This window comes from Heteronotia binoei, chromosome 2, assembly GCF_032191835.1.
Source record: "Heteronotia binoei isolate CCM8104 ecotype False Entrance Well chromosome 2, APGP_CSIRO_Hbin_v1, whole genome shotgun sequence".
NCBI lineage: Eukaryota > Metazoa > Chordata > Lepidosauria > Squamata > Gekkonidae > Heteronotia > Heteronotia binoei.
The window spans coordinates 39,649,479-39,663,675 of record NC_083224.1 but is presented as its reverse complement, the minus strand read 5'-3'; the positions used below and the strand labels follow the sequence as shown (position 1 = coordinate 39,663,675).

General features: G+C 45.7%; 1 long non-coding RNA gene and 3 other non-coding genes across 4 annotated transcripts; all 4 read left to right on the top strand.

The window, feature by feature from the left end:
• The first annotated feature begins 1,687 nt into the window (after positions 1-1,687).
• On the top strand, positions 1,688-7,825 carry LOC132566110 (uncharacterized). The gene is made up of 5 exons (XR_009555046.1): positions 1,688-1,713; positions 2,748-2,865; positions 4,092-4,211; positions 6,134-6,227; positions 7,446-7,825. It is a non-coding gene; the product is annotated as an uncharacterized LOC132566110 (long non-coding RNA).
• Positions 2,559-2,651, top strand: LOC132567893 (small nucleolar SNORD12/SNORD106). Its single transcript, XR_009555158.1, has one exon. It is a non-coding gene; the product is annotated as a small nucleolar SNORD12/SNORD106 (small nucleolar RNA).
• On the top strand, positions 3,743-3,833 carry LOC132567891 (small nucleolar SNORD12/SNORD106). The gene has a single exon (XR_009555156.1). It is a non-coding gene; the product is annotated as a small nucleolar SNORD12/SNORD106 (small nucleolar RNA).
• Positions 6,326-6,416, top strand: LOC132567892 (small nucleolar SNORD12/SNORD106). The gene has a single exon (XR_009555157.1). It is a non-coding gene; the product is annotated as a small nucleolar SNORD12/SNORD106 (small nucleolar RNA).
• Positions 7,826-14,197: the final 6,372 nt, after the last annotated feature.

Genomic DNA, 14,197 nt, shown 5'->3' with positions numbered 1-14,197 from the left:
ACCGCTCTAATCTCAGTGAAATGACTACCACATGCAGATAATATATATATGCAGAATGTTCTTCCCTCATTACACATTATCTGCATTCTGTTTTTTATATATATATATATATGCAACATATAGAAAGGCCTAGCAAGTGGCGATCTGCTGTAACCAAGCTAAATAATAACAAGCTGAGCAAGGACCTTGTTTGTATGTGTGCACATCCAAGGTTACAAGACACATGAAATTTCCATATCCCAGATCAGACCACTGGACCGTCAAGGTCAGCAATGTCTACACAAGGACTCCCCAGCCTCCCCAGAGAGCCAGTTTGGTATAGTGGTTAAGTGCGTGGACTCTTATCTAGGAGAACCGGGTTTAATTCCCCACTCCTCCACTTGCAGCTGCTGGAATGGTCTTGGGTCAGTCATAGCTCTGGCAGAGGTTGTCCTTGAAAGGGCAGCTGCTGTGAGAGTCCTCTCAGCCCCCCCCCCCCACCTCACAGGGTGTCTGTTGTGGGGGAGGAAGGTAAAGGAGGGCGGGATATAAATCTAAAATCTTCTTCTTTTCAAGCTCAAGGCGTGTTTCTCAAGTACATCAAGGCACTGGAAGAACACATGACCCATATCAGAATAAATCTGTGTGATTCAACTATTGTATTTCTTGAGCTCCTCTTGCCTCATTCTTCTCTCCTTTGACCGCCCATTGGCTTGCAGCCATTGTTTTTGCCTCCCAATCCCTGATAAATAAAATTCCAGGTAAACATGTACTGACTTTTCTTCCTTGCATTGCATACCCTGCACCACTGTAAGAAATCCTGATGTTGGGGTTGGCAGGCACATAATATGCACATGCCCAGGGTGGAGTCCTGAAGCAGTGTGGCAAATAAATCTGCTCCTATAACCAAAATGGCCCCTTCTGCACAATTAATATATTATTAGTATGAATGGTAAACTTCAACTAGAAGCTTCTCCTTGCTTTCCTTAGTGGAGTTATTCAGCACTCCTTTATCATCATCGTTTATCCCACGTACTTCTTTGTGTCCTCTTCCATTTTATCTCCACAGCAATTCTGTATCTGTATTTTGTACGTATCTGAAGAAGTGTGTGTGCACACAAAAGCTTACATCTTGAATAAAACTTTGTTGGTCTTAAAGGTGACTGACTGGACTCAAACTTTGGTCTGCTGCTTCAGACACCAGCATGGCCTACCCAACTGAAGCAATTCTGTGAGGTAGGTTAGATTGACTGAGTGACAGACCTGAATTCACCCAGCAAACTTCACTGCAGAGCAAGTTTTTGGAGTTTTTTAAACCTCGATCAGGAGTTCTTCCTGGTGTTGCAGCAGACAGATCTTTAGTTCCTAACCCGCAGGGAATAAACAGTAAATCCTGTGGTTCACAGATTTACTAACCCCAAGTTATTATTAACCCTTATCAACTTCTTCTTTAGCCTACCAGAATTGCAATAAATATGTATTATCGTTTTGAAAATAAATAAATCTCCAGTACAACTTCTCTTCCCTTCCTTCTTCTCCACCGGACCTCACTCCTTATTCGTTCGCTTCGGAACAACCGCACACAACCCGCAGCAAAAAGCAACTGTGGCCACAGCTTTCCCAGGACTACAGTTCCCAAGGTGCCTTGAACGAGCATGCGCACTGAAGACACAGCGAAACTATATAATGACGTAGAGCAACGAGGGTAGTCCTTTTCCGTCGAGCTGCGAAAAGGTGAGGGTTGTAGTTGTGCCGGGCGATCCGTAGCCATCCGGTCCAGTGGTCGGTTTTTTTCTGGTTATTTTTTTCTTGGGTTGCTCTTCGCATCTTCCTTTGCTCCCCTCGACTTGCACTGCCTGCTTAAAGGCTTAGTAAGGAGGACTTTGACCGGTTGATTGCTGTGCCCTTCCAAGTTCCGCAGCCAAAGAGCCATTGCAGAACATTTGGGAGGGTTTCCCCGCGCTCTTGTTTGCTAAATATTGTTGTTATGCTATGCCCTTTATTCTACTTTGTCTTTCTGTAGGAAAGGACCAATTTTTGTCTCCCATTATACTTTTCAGACCCTCTTACTGATTTATTTATTTATTTTAAATTTAGCTTGCCCTTTCTCTTAAGTAGCATAGTGTTGTCCCCCTCCCCTTTATTTTCATTACAACCCTGCGAAGTAGGTGCGACTTGAGTGGGAATGCCTAGTAGAAACTCAGAAACTTAGTTCAGACATGTTTATCCTGCTTTACGACCCAGGTTAGGCGTCCCCCAGGTGGCGAACAATCAGACATAGAGCAACTTTTGCGGAGTTAGGATTTGAACTTGAGTTTCCATTAGTGTTAACAGCTGCCCCACCCGCTGCTTCATTATTAAATTGTTAATAATGTTTTAAATTGTTTTTATGTTTTTATTGTTTTATTGTATCGGTCACACTAATGTGTTTGTGTCGACCCTTGGTTTGTGAGCTGCCCTGAGCCTGCCTTTGGTGGGGAGAGCGGGATATAAATTAAATAAATAAATAATAAATTATTATTATTATTTGGTTTTATTATGTGGCTTCTTGAGAGTCTCTACCGGTGGAAGTCTACAAAATTGGTGTGTGTGATGACTGCAAACTTTTTTCCCCATCAGAGCGGAAGTGTTGATCTCTTGCTGCTAAGCCAGAATCTGTCTGATACACCATTGAATAGAGCTGGGGGTGGGTGGGGGAAGAGTCTGGAACAGTCATCCTTTCTTTCACAATCTCTTCTATGGCTAACACTTCGCATTTGGGTTTGCAGATGGTCGGGTTTGCTCTTCCTACGCTGGCTGTCATGCCATTGAGGGCAACGTGTGAACTGTTGCAACCTTGTCAGAGCAGGCGGATCCTCTGGGGCTCTTCCGCCTCTGAAAAGATGGGTGAGTTTCTGGCTCTTATCTTAAAAGCAGGTCTAATGTATGCAGTAACATTCTGGGATCTGATAGTCCACACACGTTAACTTGTGGTTGCAATAGTTAACAATGCAGATAAACTCATAGTTTTGCAGATTGCCTTGTAAAACTTTTTGTGTGATAAATTGTATTCAATGCCAAAGGATGTGTCTTTGGGGTATAAGCTGTTTCCTGTTAAAGGCACAGTGTTCGGTAGGAAGCGTGAATCAGGAAGAAATTCTGTACTTCTCACCAGAGTGTATGGGAATGGCGTAATTGCATGAGTCCTTTGAAGGAAAATCTGGGGAAGATTCCAATATGGTGGTGCCTGTCTTTTGCAGACTTTGTCTATAGGCCCCGTTTGCATGCATGATCATGTGGCTGGAAAGCATAGTGCAGTGGTGGCCAAACTGCAGCTCAAGAGCCACATGTGGTTCTTTCACACATATTGTGTGGCTCTTGAAGCCCCCACGCTCCATTGTCTGGCTTGAAGAAGGCATTTCTCTATCTAAAGCATGTCTCCAAGCCAGCTGGCAGCTTGAAGAAGGCATCTAAAGTTAAAGTTGCTTTCTTTCTACCTTTCCCTCCCCTGTCCTAGTTGCCTGCCTTAATTCCTTGCAGCTCTCAAACATCTGGCGTTTATTCTATCTGGCTTTTACTTTAAGCGAGTTTGGCCATCCCTGGCATAGCATATGCCCACTTTTTCAGGATTCAAGCCAAGTGTAAAACTATTTGTGGCTTGCATTTGGGGGTGAAGGATATTAAGCATCCCAGTATGTTAATTTGAGAGTAGCAATGAAGAAATCTATATTTGCCCGGTATCTTGCACCTGAGCAAGCTGCCCTTTCTGTGGTGTGAGTCTAAAGCTGATGTATGTGATGACTAAAACTTTTTTCCCCAGCAGACCGACCCTGTTGATCTTGCTGTTTTAGCCAGTTCTTGTCTGATACATCAGTGTAACCAGGGCATTACACCCCTGATATAGCCCATCATTACAGTAGGCCCTGAAATGAGCCCTGTAAGCTCTTGGAAGACTGGCCTACACAGGGTGTGTGTGGCCTAGTATGCAAAGGAGTTCCTGCTACAAAAAAGCCCCCCTGAATGTAGCTGTTTCTAAGGGCTGCTTGATTTTAATGTGTTTTGAGTTGTGATCAAATTGTTCATTGCGGTGTTGAAGAAAAAGTAAAAATTCCTGGTTTTCTGCATCATTTCAGGGTGGGTGAGACTGTGATGAATCCGGTTGAGTAGTTGAACTGGACTGATGGAGAAGAGATGGTGTCTTAGGTCTTGAAAAACGGACCTCTTGTTCCACTGAAATGCCTGGACATGTGCAGGTGGGTGTTGTCTTGTGTGCGTGTAAAGTGTTGCCAAGTCACAGCTGACACGGCAACCCCACAAGGCTTTCATGGCAAGAAATGTTCAGAGGTGCTTTGCCACTGGCTTCCTCCATGTAGTGATCGTGGTGTTTCTTGGTTTGTCTCTCTTTCAAATACTAACCAGACTCAACCCTTTTTACCTTCTGAGGTGTGAAAAGATTGGGGTCATCTGGGCCATCCAGGTAAAGGCGTGCATTATCTTAGCTTTCCCATTTTTATCTTTTCCTTATTCAGGGCATATGTTATTAATGGTTTGTCTCTATTCTAATACTAATCAGATGAGGTAGGTTAGGTTAACAGTGTGCGGGTTTGAATGTAAGTCTCCTAGATCCCAGTCTGATATTGTAAAAGCTACACTGCGAGACCTAGTTTGGTGAGTCTGTGGGCACTTCTGGAATTCTGAGTAAGGGTGCAACCACAAAATGGCTGCCATGGGAGCAGGCCCAGGCTCAAAATGGCTGCCATGAGGCGAGACCCATTGCATGGAATCTTCTACAGTTCCTCTTCCACAGAGAAGGCAGCAAGCTTTTTTAAAATTAGAAGAGAGACTTGGCTCATCTCTAAGGTGCTGCTGACACTTGCTATATTTTGCTTGCTTTCAGTATCTAAAGGGGAAAGATTGCCTGTTCTACAATCATAAGGAGGGGGTTTTAGAAGCCTGACAAGCATATGAAAGAGACCTTAGGCTGGTGAGGAGCCACCCAAATTCTGTGTTTTCTGTTTAAGACTCAGTGGGTTTATCCCCAAAACTTGAGAAGCAGGCTGATGCCAGGGAACACAGCAGACGGGGGGGCATCCCCAGTGCCCATGCTGGGTACCAGTGCACTGCACTGCATCTAACAGATTGGGAAAGGTGGTAAGTTTGTCAGAGGGTGTACCTTTTTAACTTTGTGTTCTCTCAAAGCCTTGCATATGGAGCGCATTGGGTCAAAGGATTCCTTTATGTCTGGAAGTGAATTCAATCACTTGAGGCTCTCGACTGCGGTCTGCTGTGGTTCAACTCAACAGCAATTCATTATACTCTAGTACAGAGGTGGCCAGCGGTAGCTCTCCAGATGATTCTTCCTACATCTCCCATTGGCCTCAGTCAGCATGGCCAATGGCTGGGGCTGATGGGAGTTGTAGACAAAAAACATCTGGAGAGCTACCGTTGGCCACCCCTGCTCTTGTAAAAATGAAACTCTAGAGAATCAGGCTTACATTAGGAAGATAAAAACACCTGGATATCCCAGGCAAGCCCAATCTCATCAGATCTTAGAAGCAGGGTCAATTCTGGCAGGTACTTGGATGGAAGACCTACTTGAAATACCAGCGGTTGAGAGGGCAGGGCAGGCATTATTCAGTCATCTCTCGGAATATCCTCGAGGCTCCTAGTAGGGGTCAGTCACCATGACTTCCTGGTTCACACACATGAACATAGAAGTACAAAAATAACAACAGCAATCATCTCAGGTGAGTCCCAGTCTCTGTCAAACCAACTGCACGTGCTTGCTGGGAGAGTGACTTTGTGTGGGGGCAACCCAAGTATGCTCCTTGGAGCTCCCTGGAGTTAGGGTGGTGAAAAGGAAATGAAGCATCTCAATTTTGCGTGTTGTGGAGGATGCTTACTCATATCTCCCTGGGTTCTTTGTGTAGTCAGTGCATGAGGCTTAAAACCTTGGAATTGCCAGAGGGTGCAAAATTAAGAATAGGACCTTCTTTTCTCATATAGCAAATGGAATGGTGTTACCAAGGGCAGATAGAATGGTTTGCGAACAGATTATTTCAGGTTTCATAGATCCAGGTGACCAATCCTTAGCTGTACTGTAGCATATTGCTGCTTTACCAAAATCGCCAATGTCTTCCAGTTTTGTATAAAAGGCTTTCAAATTGTGTTGCAGATCGAATGTCACAGATTTGCTCAGATTCGGAGGTTTGAAAGAATGCTGTGGAGCATGGATGACCCCTCTAGACGAACACCTCCTGAAAGATGCGGTGAGTCTCTAGTGACTTATGGCAAATGTTAAAACTTTTAAATGTTAAAAGTTTTAGTTTTTTTTTTTTTTTTAAAAAGGTGCCACAAGGCATGTTGTTCAGTGGAATATGATGACGCTCAACTTTTTTCCCCATCATATCGGCAATGCTGACCAAACCTGTTCTAGCCAGATAGTCTGATTCTACTGATACCGATGTGCTCCTGTGCCACCTGCTCCAATTTGAACCTTCATGCCCTTGTCGTACCTGCTTCGGAAGGCAGAAGCTGGTGCAAGCCTACCTTAGACTGCACAGCTGATGTCTGGGAGCATAAGGGTGATTGCTGATTCTTGGTTATCTGATATGAACACTCCCAATATCTGGGATAAACTGGAGGGGGCTGCTTTGCCCCTTGTTAGCGCTTTTGGTTCCTGCAACAGAATGGTCTCTGTGGTGAAAGTTGAAATGCTGTCTATAATTTGACAGGCCCTTGCAGGGAATAAGGTTACAAGTTTTTGTTGCAATTCTAAGTTCCTTGACTGGTGGGAGGAGTTCATCATTCTTGTTGTAGAGCATGGGTCTCCAAAATGGTGCCAATGGGTGCCACCAAGTGTTTTTAGGATGTGGATGTGATCAGATAGGGCTTTTACTCAGCAAGACTTCAAACTAAGTATTGGAGATTGATTGGCTGTGCAGTTGTTTTTTAAGTGTTGCATTGGCAGTAGCTGTCACCAATCCACAGGGGTATACTAGAACACCAATCATGATGTTACTGGAGATAACTGGCAATCATTTTGTGGCTAGCTTTGCCTCCAGTGTCAGCCATTTTGTGGCCTTGCTCACCATCCCATGTCAGAATTCCAGATGTGCCCACAGGCTCAAAAGGTTGGGAGCCCCCCGTTTAGAGCAGCATTTCCCAAATGGTGCCAGACCAAAAGCAGGTTGTAAAGCATGGGTCCCAAGCTTTTGTAGATTCATTGATTTGTACACATTGTTTCCCATAGTGGGTCACTGAACCAAGTAAAGTTGGACTTGTGATATAATATAGAGGACTCTTCATCTTATTGCAGAAAGTACAAATAGGGAATTGGGGTGCAGTATCTTCCATTGCTCGGACACTAAGTTTGCTGTGAGACTGTGCAGGTACCAGGTTGTTTGCATTCTTAGCACAGTCCAGCTGCCTATAATTACTATGTGCAATAACACAGATGACTAAGCTGCATTGGTTTCCGTTAACAGGTTCAGAGATTCTGGATGCCGTCTCGTAGCTGGCCTGAGCTACAAGAGAGCAGCTGAGATTTCAAATGTCTTCAAGCTGAAATAACTGGAGCTTATTGTTGCACTAATAAATATATCGTTTGCACCATGGCAAAATCAAGTAGATGTTAATGAATTCCCTCCACTCCATCTCATCTTCAGGATCCCTAGCAGGCTGGTGATGGCAAGAGCCAGTGTGGTATACTTTGAGGTTCAGATCTTGTCTTGTGATCGTTCACATTCATCCTCACCTACCTCAAAAGCATTTAGGGTAACACGGAGAAAGATGGAGGCCACCTTGAGCCCTGGGGCAGGGTAAACAATGCAGTACATAAAATAAACTGATTGTCTAGATTTTCTAATCATGTGTACTGTCTTTTTTTCCTAATCAGGACCAAAAAAGCCTATACCATTCTCCATTTTATTCTTCCAACAACCCTGTAAGGTACATAACGCTGACAGTGTATGACTGGTGCAGGGGTGGCCAAACTGTGGCTCAGGAGTCACATGTGGCTCTTTCACAAATATTGTGTGGCTCTCAAAGCTCCCCCCCCATTGGCCAGCTTGGATAAGGCATTCCTCTCTTTAAATCACTTCGCCAAGCCAGCTGGCAACTTGGAGAATGCATTTAAAGTTAAATTTGCTTTCTTTCTAGGTCTCCCCGATCTGTTTGCCTTCCCGTCTTGCAGCTCTCAAACATCTGATGTTTATTCTATGTGGCTCTTCCATTAAGCAAGTTTGGCCACCCTGGACTGGCACAAGCTTCCGTGACACAAAACTAGGATTTTAACCCATGTCTCCCAGATACAGTACAGCACTTAACCACTACATCACATTATATACAATGCGTACACTGAACTGATCTTTTCAAATGGTAATTCATATCAATGTCTTCATACAGCCTCCTTTTAGCGATTATGGTTTGGAGTGGGGAGGGTGGGACTTAAATTGTGCATCAGGGAAATGGCATTGCAGATGCCCTTAAGGACTCCTAAATCCCTCATCAAAACTTGGCTCAAGACCGGTAGTGAGGTCTCCAGGTTTAGAACTGCTTCTGGTGTGTGTGATCCTGTTGTCCTCACTTGACAGCCTGGATCTGGACTGCACACCTGCCTTCCTTGAGGGGGAGGTGAAATCTGTCATTACCTGTCTCCATCCTTTCGTGATGCTCCTGAAGATTGTGAAGACAGGAATGAGATTGTAGGTCGGGGCCTTGCCAGGTGTTAGCAGTGGGTAGGCAGATGGATGCTGTTATTCTGTGTGGCTAAGCAAGCTGGGAAGCCGACTTCATCTGCTTGCTGACAGTTTGAATGAGGCAAGAGCTGCTTTCTGCACAGCTCAGATGTTCATTAACCTGCTAAGGCTGCAGAGATCGGCCAAGAGCGTTAGAATTGTGTTCAGGTGGCCTCATGGTTCACAAATTGTAGGCTTGGTTTCAAAGTGTGTCTTCCTCATGACCTTTTTTGTTCTGAATTTCTTGGCAGTTGCTCACTTGAGTTTATAAAAGTAAGGGGCAGGTTTGGCTGATGAATTTCCTAGGAGGAAAGCAAGAGACAGGCATTTCTTCTTTGAGAATTTCACAAGCCAGACTTCCACCACCACAACTGATTTTTGAACTCTTGAGTGGAAGTAACTACAACCACAAGTTTGGAGCCATGAGCATTTTGACAAATGGAAGGATTTTCTGCCTTTTTCACTTTCCCTGTTTTGTTGCAGCTGAAAATGGCCCTGAAATGCTATTCCTGGGTCTCCTGTTCTCCAGGAGCAGCAGTGGCGGCAATTTATGTTGCAGGAGGAAAGGGAATGTGAGAAAGGCACAGATATTGTCTATGGAAATACTCTGGTGGGGTCCACTTACATTTGCCAAGTGTTTTAGAAAGGAAGAGCCGGGTGCAGCTTTTGCCTAGCACTGAAATCTGACCAGCCATTGGAGATTGGATTGGTTGTGCAGCTTTATCTCAGCTTTGGCTCCAGCTGCCACCGCAGCACAAGGATCTTTGCTCTGTGACCGAAGGGCAAGGTGCTGCACCTAACATGCTGTGAGAGAATTCCAGAGGTTCCTGCAGGCTCAAAAAGGTTGGGGACTCTTGCTCTGGTGGATACAAGGCACTTATTTCACACCGGCTGCACTTGGGAGCAAATCCTGTTTAAAAACCAATGGATAGGATTGGTTCAGGCATTTATTAGAGGCTGCTTCAGCTGGTGCATCTAGATTGTCCTTCACATGAACATGCCTAGAGGATGGCCAAAAAGATCTCCAGGATCCCTGGGCCAATCAGGCCTGCAAGAAAGTTCCTTCCTGACCCTGAAGTCACAATCAGCATTAACCTGGGTATATAAGAAAAGGGCCACAAGAGCCAGACACTGTCTCATCCCCTTCCTGCCCTTTCACATCTGCCTAAATTCATGAGTTACCAAATGAGTATTGTTGTCAGATGGCCATTTAGCACCCAAAGGAGAGCCCACTGGATTAGCCTGTGCAGGCAAGCCAATGTAGTTGTGTTGTGAGTGATTCCTCTAGCACAGCGATAGTGCAATATCCAGCAATGGGTGGATGCTGCCGTCAAATGGAGCACAGGGGTTGGCAGCTTTCCTGTCTTTGTAACCAGAGACCCACCAAGCCAAAGGCACTCAGCTAGCTGTTTTTGCCCCCAGGGGTCTATCAAGAAGTTAGCAGGCTACAATAATGGTCTGGTGAACTGCCTGGTGGGTTGTCAGTTGTGTGGTGATGCTTGAAGCTATTCATTCTCATTTTCATAGCTGAGCTCAAGCACTGGACCTTGGGACTGGGGCTATGAACCAGTGAGCCAGGCTGATAAAAATAAAACAAGATTTTGCTGAAAGGATGCCCTGACCCGCTGCAGGCATTGCTCTCCAGGGAGAATCTGTGCATTGGAACGCATTATTCCACATGAACGGCTAGGAATGGAATTCTTTGTCTTTGACAGTGAGTCTGCAGGGGGTGCTCTGTGCCTAGGCTTGCTGAGACATAGCTTTGCTGTGATGATCTACTTGGAACCTGTCCCTCTATCCGTGAGCGATAGAGGCATTTGGATCTCTTGATTCATCTCCCATCTTTGCTTCTCAGGGTTATGCTTTCTTGTCATCACACAGGATATAATACATACCTGGCTGATAAATCAGGTTGCTTTTTTTTTAATTCATAATGGAGAATGAAAAAATTTCCATTTGCCATGCGTCCTTCCAAAGAGAAGCTTGCCTACCCATCAGTCTGAACTTTTAAGGGCTCTTTGGATGTGAAGGAGACAGAGCAGGTGCTGCTGTTACCGTAAGGATTGCAGATAAAAAGCTTTCAGCACAATCCTGCAGACATCAGTCACAACAGAGCCCTGTTGAATAAATGAACTGCATAGTGAAAAGCTTAAGGCTGCAGCCTTGTGTTGTGTCTCTTGGAGGAAGCTCCATTGAACCCAGTGGGGCGTTTCTAAGTATGTTTAGGATCAGCCTGTTAGTCCTGGGAGTTTTAGCAAGGTATGTGAAGCCTGAATAGGTTGTTCCAGACGTGTGTTCAAGCAGGCTTCTTCATGTGCCTGATTCCACGCAGCTTTACTCTGACAAAAAGTCTCACCAACTTCAATGGCATTTTCTCCCAAACAGGCACAGATTCAAGCCTTGGCACATCATACCTACTCAGAAGTAAGCCCCACTGTTTTTAATGGGACTTGCTCTCAGGTTGCTTCTTTAGTCATTGGATTGTGCCCAAGAGATTGTTTTCCTCTGCCAGTCTTTGTAAGAAAGTAAGATGCAAAAGTAGGAATGGATCGACCATGTGACCTACAGGAAAAGTGCATTGGCAGCCAGGAGGTATTGGAAGGGCATTGGCAGCTAGGAGCAAAACCAGCCAAGTTCTGGTAGTTCTGCCAGCACTGCGGGGGCTTTGCTGAGTAGCCCCCTGCAGCTACTCAGCCTAGTTTGCTCCTGGGCCATTTCAACTTCCTTGGGGAAAATGTAGCTGTGATGATCACTAATAGCAATCTGCAGACAATAGGAGCCGCAAGCCATATGACCCCATGAAATGTACCATCACAAAACAAGCAACTAACCATTCTGGGGCTATCTGCATGCTGATTTTAAAAAACTATAGCACAACACAAACACCCAAGCCTGGTCTTTTAATGGGTGGGAATTAGATGGAGAGCAGTGTTCCTTAGGCTTTGTAAATTGCCTTTATGAACATCATGGGGATATAGATAGCAAATCTGAAACATTCCCTGTTACTACCAGTTGTACTTTTCCCATGCAGTTCTGGAACGCTCAGCATTCTTTTGCCTTTTCCGCTTGCTTCCTGCATAGCTACATTTAGCAGAATTGTGCTGATCGTAAAAGTCAACGAAAGCTCTTATCTTGACATTGCTCATTCTTGACCTCCCAGCCCTGTGTACTCCCCGTTCCTCCCCACCACTTTAGAAGATTCTGAGGGCTGCAGATTGGGGATAACAGTTCTTTCTGTCCCATGACCTTAGGGTTGCCAAGTCCAATTAAAGAAAAATCTGGGGACTTTGGGGGTGGAGCCAGGAGACTTTGGGGGTGGAGCCAGGAGACATTGGGGGTGGAGCCAAGAACAAGGATGTGACAAGCATAATTGAACTCCAAGGGAGTTCTTGCCATCACATTTAAAGAGACAGCACACCTTTTAAAATGCCTTTCTTCCATAGGAAATAATTAAGGATAGGGGCACCATATTTTGGGGCTCATAGAATTGGACCCTCTGGTCCAATCGTTTTGAAACTTGGGGGGTATTTTGGGGAGAGGCACTAGATGCTATACTAAAAATTTGGTGCCTCTACCTCAAAAAATAGCCCCCCAGAGCCCCCAATACCCACAGATCAATTTCCTATTATTCCCTATGGGAATCGTTCTCCACAGGGAATAATAGAGTGCCTCGTAGACATTTCCCTCCCCCCCCCCCACGCTTTCTAAAGGGGGGGAGGGCCTCCAAACTAGGGAATCCCCTGCCCCCTCCCTCTCTCACACACACACACTTACCAGATCTTCCTCCGGACAACTCTACTTCCTGTGAAAACGAAAGCAAAGAAAGGGAGGGGCCGTTCTCAAAAGCCCTTCCTGCTTCCGGCTTCCTGCCCAGCCTTAAAGGGGCAGACATTTTGCAAACGGCTCAGGAGCTCTACATGAAGCCTAAAGGTATGTTCTCCCTCCCCCCTCCACCCCCACCCCCGCTTCCAGAGTTTTGAAAAGCGGGAGGTGAGGCTGTGAAACCAGAAGTCTCCCGCCAGAGCGGGAGATTTGGGAAGCCTACATGACCTTAAGGGTACCAAAGGCCTGGTTGCTTCCAGGCTCACCACCTAAAATAGGGCAGAACGTTTGGTCTGAGCTGGCAAGAGCAGGATGAATGGGAGGCTACACTGAAGCAAAAGGGGAGTTTTTTAATTCAAAGGTTCTGAATACTACGTGTGGCTTTATTATGATCGTGATGTTGGCTTTCAAACAGTGACTTGATATGTGGAAGTTCATCATATTAAGAATGCTTCTTCAAGTGGTCATGTGCACGTCGGGGTATAGCTCAGTGATGGAGCATCGGATTTGCATGCAGAAGGTTCCAGGTTCAATCCCAGCCATCCCCATTTCTCAGGATGGAGTAGCAGATAATGTGAAAGACCCAAGACTCTGCGAGAGCCACTGCTACTAGTCAGAGGTGACAACACTCTCTTTGATAGACCAAAGGTCTGACTCAGTAGAAGACAACTTCATGTGTTCATATGTGATGTGGCCATCCTAGGAAGAGCTTCTGTGCCACATTCCCTTAAACATGATATCCAAACGTTGTTATTTTGAAACAGATTATCAGCATGATTCCTGGCCATGCGTGCCATCAGTTGGAGGAGGTTGTATGTGTTATTCGAGAAGGAACTTAATTCAGGCTTACTCTCAAGTAAGCATGCTTAGCATCAATATCTCAGTCAACTTCTGAGCAGCAGTGGTGCTAGGACACCAGCCCGAGGCCAGCGCCCTAGGCAAGGCACTGCTGCCACCCCAATGCCAGCACTGGGAAGGGTGAGTGCCGCTGCAGCAAAGGCTCCCACTGTCAGTGTGCACGCCGCCACTGCCCATTATTGCTCTGCCTCTTGTGTCTGTGACGTGAGAGGCAGAGCGATGGCAGGCAGTGGCAGCAGGCATGCTGACACCGGGAGCCTCGCTGTTGCTTCTAAGCAGACTATTTCAGTTTACTTAGAAGCATGGGTGGGGTGGGGAGGGCCCAAACCAGCACCCTCTCCCCAGCTCAGCACTCCTGGCAGCCACCTACTGCAGTTCAATGGACATGCCAGCCCTGCCTCTGAGCACTGACCCATAGGTAGGTGATTATTTTCCCCGTGTGTGAAGTGGGGAAGGAGGGGGAAACAGGCAGGCTTGCAAGCTCTATTCCTCCACTGCAGAAGTCACCTGGAGACCTAGAGCAGGGGAAAAGAGTGCAATAGCCAAGGAAGCCACCGGAAGGAGGGACAGAAGTAAAGAGGATTCCCCCTTAGTTTCATAGCTCTTGTAGGAGCTGTATTTATTAACCTTGGTGTCAGGGCAAAGAGAGATGCATAATGATGCAAACAGTGGCCAGTGATTTCTACAGTGCATATATGAACATATGAAGCTGCCTTCTACTGTATCAGACCCTTGGTCCATCAAAGTCAATATTGTCTACATGTGTGTTCCCTTCTCTCACTGGTGCCAAAAAATAATTTCTGAACCTTTCCCTATGCTGG